Source organism: Diuraphis noxia, unplaced genomic scaffold (genome assembly GCF_037042655.1).
Source record: "Diuraphis noxia isolate RWA-SAM2 unplaced genomic scaffold, SU_Dnox_SAM2 contig0003, whole genome shotgun sequence".
NCBI lineage: Eukaryota > Metazoa > Arthropoda > Insecta > Hemiptera > Aphididae > Diuraphis > Diuraphis noxia.
Genome location: NW_028301713.1, coordinates 29,835,182 through 29,842,583, shown reverse-complemented (window position 1 = coordinate 29,842,583; position 7,402 = coordinate 29,835,182).

The window sequence follows — 7,402 nt, the reverse complement described above, 5'->3', positions numbered from 1 at the left end:
TAAGTTCATGCCCTAAAAAATGACTAAATAAGCATGAATTTATGCACTAAAAACTGACAAAATATGCATTGAAATATGCCTTAAAAAGTCCAGAAATATGCATTTATATTTGTTAAAACTTAAAAATCTTAAACTATGCACGAACATTTTTTGAAATAGTATATTATATTAATATGTGTTGATATATTACTTGATACCATATATTAAATATGAAATAATTAAAAAAAAAACAATTCATTGTTATTGGAAAAACGTGTGTCCGTATATAAAGTTAAATTGTATGAAGTGACCATCTAAAAAGTTTGGAAAACGGGTAATGTAGAAGAAAACAAATAAAAATTCCAGAAATCCTTGTCGAAATATTATTGTAAGTCAATAATAATAATAGTAAGTAGAAAAATAAACGCGCTCAAAATTCTAATGTTGCTGACCAATAAGAATGATTACCTCTATATCGTACTCGCTGACTAGTAAGTAGTAACAATTGTTACGTTTAAACGTTGTCGTCTAGGATATTTTTAAATTTAAAAGTCTCTGTGTTGAAAGAGACGTTTTTAGTTCATTTGCAATTCTCAATTCGACTAGCGACTACATACACTCGTAACACATACGCACATTTAAAAAATGGCTGCTTACCATCGCAAAATACAAGAAGTTCAAGTCCAATTACTCCTGATCTTGCATGAAATAGTTGCAGGTATCACGGATGGTTATTATGACAAAAACAAAGACATGCACAACTGGGTCATAGCTCTTCTGCTTGCTATCGCTCAAGATACCATGTCAAGAAATGTCGAGCTGTCTCCAGAATCGGAACCCATGGATGTGGATGAGGTCTCCGAAGAACTATGTTCGACACAGAAGATTATATATATATTAATATATTGATGAATCTATTCAAATGTCTACGGAAAACAGCGAATTATAATAAAATTCAATTTGATGGTGTAAATTTGAAAATAAATAACACATTTCTAAGCAGTTTCAATTTTTGGAATTTTCAAAATAATCATTTAGTATAATAATATTTGTTTTCAAAAAATTATTAAAATTTACTAAATATTAAACAAACAATCGCGCTTTACGTTTTCGATATTATTTTGAGTTAATACAACATATCGATTGTTAGTCAGATATATGTAATAACAGTTATATTAGTACTACTACGCTACTACTTGGAAGTCAAATATGATTTATTAAATTTAAATCAATATTGTAAATGTATAAGCACTATAAACATTTACAGTCAAATAATCTATAGCTGCTAGATTTCGAATACAAATTACCGATATAGTGTAGGTAGCGAGACCCGGTACCTTAGATCACATACTATGGATAGAGCTACAGCGTATTATTTTGAAGCCGATATTAGCGACAAGTCTCTGAATTAAGTGTTCGATATGGGGATGCGTGATTCATTTCGTCACATAATTATCTATAGGCAGTACCCAAGGTCAAAATAGAACAATATAACATGTGGATAAATAAGTGACGACTACATCATGCATGCACATATTGAACACCTAATTCGGTGACTCGTCGCTAATATCGGCTTTAATCTTTTATATTGGAATAATACATTGTGGCGTAATCCATAGTTAGTATATAATCTAGGCCCAGTACCGTTAGTAATAACACAAATATTAAATATTAATACATATATATATTTTTAATTTATTATATTTTTTTAAATAAAAACATCGTCTTTAAGTAAATAAGTATTCTATAGACTCTTTTATATAAAAATAAATATTGTATATATAAACATTATGTACTACAATACATTATGTATTATAGGTGCGCTCAAACTAAAAGTTACAGTTATTCAAAATGTATAATTTCTTTTGTGTACATAACTCTCTATATCATGGTAATAAATTGGAGATTTCAAAGTTTTCTTTATTAAAATATATATTTAATATAATATATTTATATGCATATGTCTTATAACATTGATGTACCAGATCGGTTTAATTTTTTATCCATATCCCTTTAAAGATTTAGTTAAGAAAAATGTCTATACACATCATATTATAATAGTATAGTATAAACATTTATTTATTCTTTTCATAAATATTATACATTTTTTTTCTGTATTTTGCTTTTCATAGCTAAGCCTATATAATAGTATAAGTTACTTTTAACGTATTTAAATCGCTAATGTTGCAGAAAGTTTAGGAAAATAACGCGCTCGGAATTCTAATGTTGCTGGCCGATAAGAACGATTACCTATCGTACTCGCTGGCTAGTAACAAACGTTTTCGTCTAGGAGATTTTTAAATTTATCGGTCTCTGTGTTGAAAGGGACGTTTTTAGTTCATTTGCAATTCTCAATTCGACCAGCGACTACATACGCACATTTAAAAAATGGATACTCATTACCGTAACATACACGAAATCCAAGTCGAACTAGTCCATATCCTGCATGAAATAGTTGTGGGCTTCATGGACGGATTGTATGACGATAACTACAACATGCACACCTGGCTCCTTACTTTCCTGAATTCTATCGACCAAGACACCATATCGAAACTTGTCGAGCTGTTTCAAGAGTCGGAACCCGTGGATTCCACTGTGGTCCTCGAAGACGTTACGCACGACGCAGAATTTACTAACGACACCAATGACCAGGTCGTGTCAATTTTCGTCAGCAGAAGTGCAATATTGTCGAGTGGCGACGCGCCGTCCTTGGAGTTGGGGCCTGTCGAACCCACCCCGATTACCGAGGACGGCCCACTCGACGATGCGGTGAAGAAGACGTGTGAAGCTGAGAATGAAATTGAGCCGGCTCAGGGCATTGAAGAGCCAGACAGCGGTGAGGTCGTAGGTAGGCTGGACCCGCCAGCAACAACCGGAAAATCCGACCAGCCACGAAGGTACAAGACCTCGTGCTGGAAAGGCGTCAGGCGGATTTTCCGACGTCTATGTTGCTGGCGAAGAGAAACCGTCCGCGACCCACGTTAGTCTGGCGGTCCCCTAAGGGCCGAAGATGTCGTCAGGAAGACGGCGACGTATAGGAGGGGAGGATACGGGAAAGAGCACGGAAGGTGCACGGCGGTAAGTCACCCGAACGCGTTTCCCGACCACCAGCGTAGCGACGGGTTCACGAGCGTAGCGCGCTCGGTCGTCGTTGACGCGCGAGACCCTCTGGCGGCTTGGCGAGCGCCCGGCAGTTACGGTCGCGTGGATCGACGGACGACGATGTCGACGGCACGGTGGTTAGTTGAGGCAACGGCGAGGGCAACGATTCCACCCCGACCGTACCTACGATGATGACGACGGCGATGGCGACTCGTTACGATGGCAGTGGCGGACACCTTGGCACGGGGTAAGTGGTATAGAGACTTATGCGCTAGGAACACGGACGTCAGCGGCACCGGACCCGTGGAAACTATGAACGTTTCAGGGTCCGGTGACGTGCGACTTCGTGGCGACGGTCATTGCAGGACAAAGACGCGGCTGAAGGGACGACGCCAGGACGAAAATTACCGATTGTCAAGGATCGCGGCACGTCGCTCGTGCGGCGGTCCGATGGCTCTCGCCTTTTCGTCCCGCGGTAAACCCACATCGGCCGGGTCGCTTGTCCGCATAGCGATCACCGTCCACTCCGCATGCGCCAAATCTCGATTCTCTCGCTTCGTTTCCAACGGTATCCGCCGCAAGTCTGTCGCTAGAGTCGTCTCGCCGTCAACCATCAAAGCGCTAACATCGCGCACTAGCTGCCGTTGCTTGTCGCCGTCGACCGTCGCTCCCGCGGCCGTCTCGGTCTGGCCTCGCCGGCTGGGCAAGGTCGTCACGCGTCCGAGCAAACGCGCCCGTGACACTCGTCTACCCGTGGGACCGGTCGTGGAACGTTGTGGAGGTGACCAGTGGCCAAAACTGTTACAAATCCGCACCCAATCGCCATCCCGTATCCTCCCCTCCTTGTTTTTGTGTCTCCTGACTGACGTATTTTTTTTTTTTTTTAATTTTATAACTTTTTTTTGTGTATATACTGTTGTTGTTTATAGATTCTTCTACATTGTTTGTCTCCCCCCCCCTTTTCGACTAAATCTTGTACATGCAATATTTAAATTATAGTCATTTTGTACTATTTTTTCTCTTTTTTTTTTAAATGTTTCCCCTTTTTGTATTTGGACCATGAGCATTTCTCCTACCCCTTTTTTGACTTTGAAAATCTTTTACTTGTAAAAATGTAATAATTTAGCCATTTTGTGGTAATTATTAAAAATTTATACATATTGTATCTTCAAAAATGTTTTCCTTATGATAATAGCAACTTTGCTATGTTTTTTTACTGTTATAAAATATTTTTTCAAAACTGTGTTCATTTTTTTTTTATTTGAAACATGTACCTATATAAATTTATACATATGTAACTGTTCGATCAATTGTTATACTATTTGAATTTTGTAATTGATTATAAATTTGTTAAATTAATAAAAGATAATTTTTGTATACACAAGCCATGTTAGTTTCTTCTTTTTTCGTATTGTTAAGTGTGTAAATCAAATGTTAATGACTAAAAAATCATTAAAATGTATATTTTCAACAGAAACCTCGTATGTTATTTATACAGAGTTGAGAGTATATAAATCCGTCGACGTTCAGTAAAACCCTTCACGATTATCAGATTATTATATTGTATTCAAGGAAATATTTAAATCATCAAACACTAGACGCTAAGAAAACTGCGAAATAAATTATGTAATAACGTATTATACGAATATGTGTGTGTGTGCCGAAATAAAAAATGAATATCGAAACCAATATTATAATATATAATGTAAGTAATAATCAACATATATAGAGATGTGATAGGTATTATAATATTATAATAATTTGTATTAAACATGGACTCGTGTGTACGAGCACGTCAACTGGAAAAAAACCGCTAAGGTGTTTCAGCTGTTATAATAATATTATGTTAATTTTTTTCGAATCGTTTCCAAACCACAAAAACCATTGTTGTCGTATTAGAATAATAATAATAATAATAAATTTGCGCAAGACTACAATAATGATTGGCGCGCTATCACATTAACGTACCTACATGTTTTAATATCTTATTATTATTATTATTATTCGTAACATTTACACGTTATGTGATAATTTATTTAGATTTTTTTAGTTTTTTATAATTCCATACTATGGTTACTACGACCGTGAGGACTTATTACGTTGGAAATTATAACAAACTGTTTTACGTCATGATACTGCGTTTTTCTTTACTTTTGCTGTCACTCGAGCTGTACGTGCGAGACGAACCACAAAAATAATATGTTTCTTATACTACTATAAACAATATTATAATATTATGAGCATATGTATTACCAAAGGTTTCGAATAAACTGCACACACGAAATTTATTGCTATATGTATACATCGCATGTTAGTATAGAGCATAATAATAGCGTTACGACGATACGTAATAGTAACAATACTCTCAGCTGCTAACTGTGGTAGCATTAATAATTGATGATTATCATACTATTATTTCTATTTGTTCATCGTCCTTATGTATGCTTAGGTAAAATAAACACTGGTAAGCCCGCACACATTCTGTATAATTGTATATAGGTACCCAACACATACGAACGAATAAAATGGTCGCGAAAAAGTGAAATTTAAATTAACGCAACAGTTAGATTTTCCCGCCACCGTCGTTTTTTTTATTTTTTTTTATTTAGATTGTAACTTAAAATTAAAATATCTTGACAATTAATAAAGAACATTCATTGATACTTATATATAAAATGAATTGTTAAAGCTCACACTTTTAAATTCTGAGGCCTGATTACACTATATAATTGTACGTACTACCTATGTTCATTGTGTTAACATTATCGGTTGATAGAGCTAACCTAATTGTTTTGTTTAGACCGTAATGTACTACAAACACTTATTACAACGGTTCTCAAACAATTTTGGATCGCGAATAATTTTGCATTGGTAGTCAAAATAATAGTTATAAAAACAATATGAGTAATATGAGTACAGAATTAGATCAAGACTAATAATTATAGTAATTGAAAATATTAATGTTTGCGGAAGTGGGTGAGTTTTAGGTGATCCCTGGCCCCCATTACATGATTTTAAAAACTTCCCACTAAAAATTGGATAAATATCTTGGGTCGCTAACACGACAAGGTTGATAACTGCTGTACTACTTTACAAGAATAATAATATATATTTCATTAATTTATTAATACTGTAAAGCTTAGTAATATAACATCTTAGTATTATACTTATTATACGTATTTGGATTACATAATACATATTGTATTATACGGGTTAACGCTGAAAAGGCGTACGCGTAAGTCTTTGGCTATAGTTAAAGTATAGAAGAAATGTATTTTAATTGAAACGAGTGATGAGTATACGAGTAGATGCTTAGGATAACTTATAAACTAGACTATAAATAATGTTTCAGTGCGTTTATTTCGTGTTGAACTTTAAATGAAAATTAATCCATGTTGATTTAATGATAGTATATTATAATTATTATAATTGAAAACTGACACTCGACAAAGTTATAATATAATATTACGATTTACAAAGAAGAAAAATTTAGTCGAATTGATTATTTCGATTAATATATGAGAGTTATTTATTATTTATTTTATAATTTGATATCATCAAATACATTCGTGTGAACGTAAATATTATGCCAATATTCAAATAACTATTATTGGTACTTATACCTCAAATATCCTTTGTAGTGAATAAAAAAATCTACCTCCAAATAATCTATAGAGGTTAAAAATTAAGTATCGTTTTTCTTAATAAGTCTCGCCTTCAAAACATTAGTTAATATTTTATAAGCGATATCCTTCTATATTGTTGATTTGTATACAAATTAAATAAATAGTTTCCATTATACGTGTTATTAAAAATATTTATTGTGTTTAAAGCCGCTTCTACGTTTTTCCTTTTATATTCCAAGATTTACGCCAACGGCTATAAACCCAATCGTATCTGTATATAGATACCTACTATAACGACATTTTAACATTAACACGTCCTGTTGCAAGAATAATATATTTATTGGTATTTTTTTTATGAGCACGAATAAAAACTACAAGTGATCGTCAACACGTTCTGTTCTCAGATTTTGGTCGGTTAAGTTTATTACTATTATTTGTGTACCTATGATGCCTTTAGAGATTGTATAGGTACAACGGTTGACATGATTTCGTCGAGCTCCATACGTGAAAGTCATCGCTATATTTAAATTTTCAATTCCTAATTTATTCTCTGATGTACCTATTAAACTGAATCAATCATTTTGATTGGTAACATTATGTTCTGGTGAAATTACTGAATATAATATTATATATTAAATTTTATTAATACATGATGTCTTCTATATTCGCATATATATTATTATATTATATAAAAT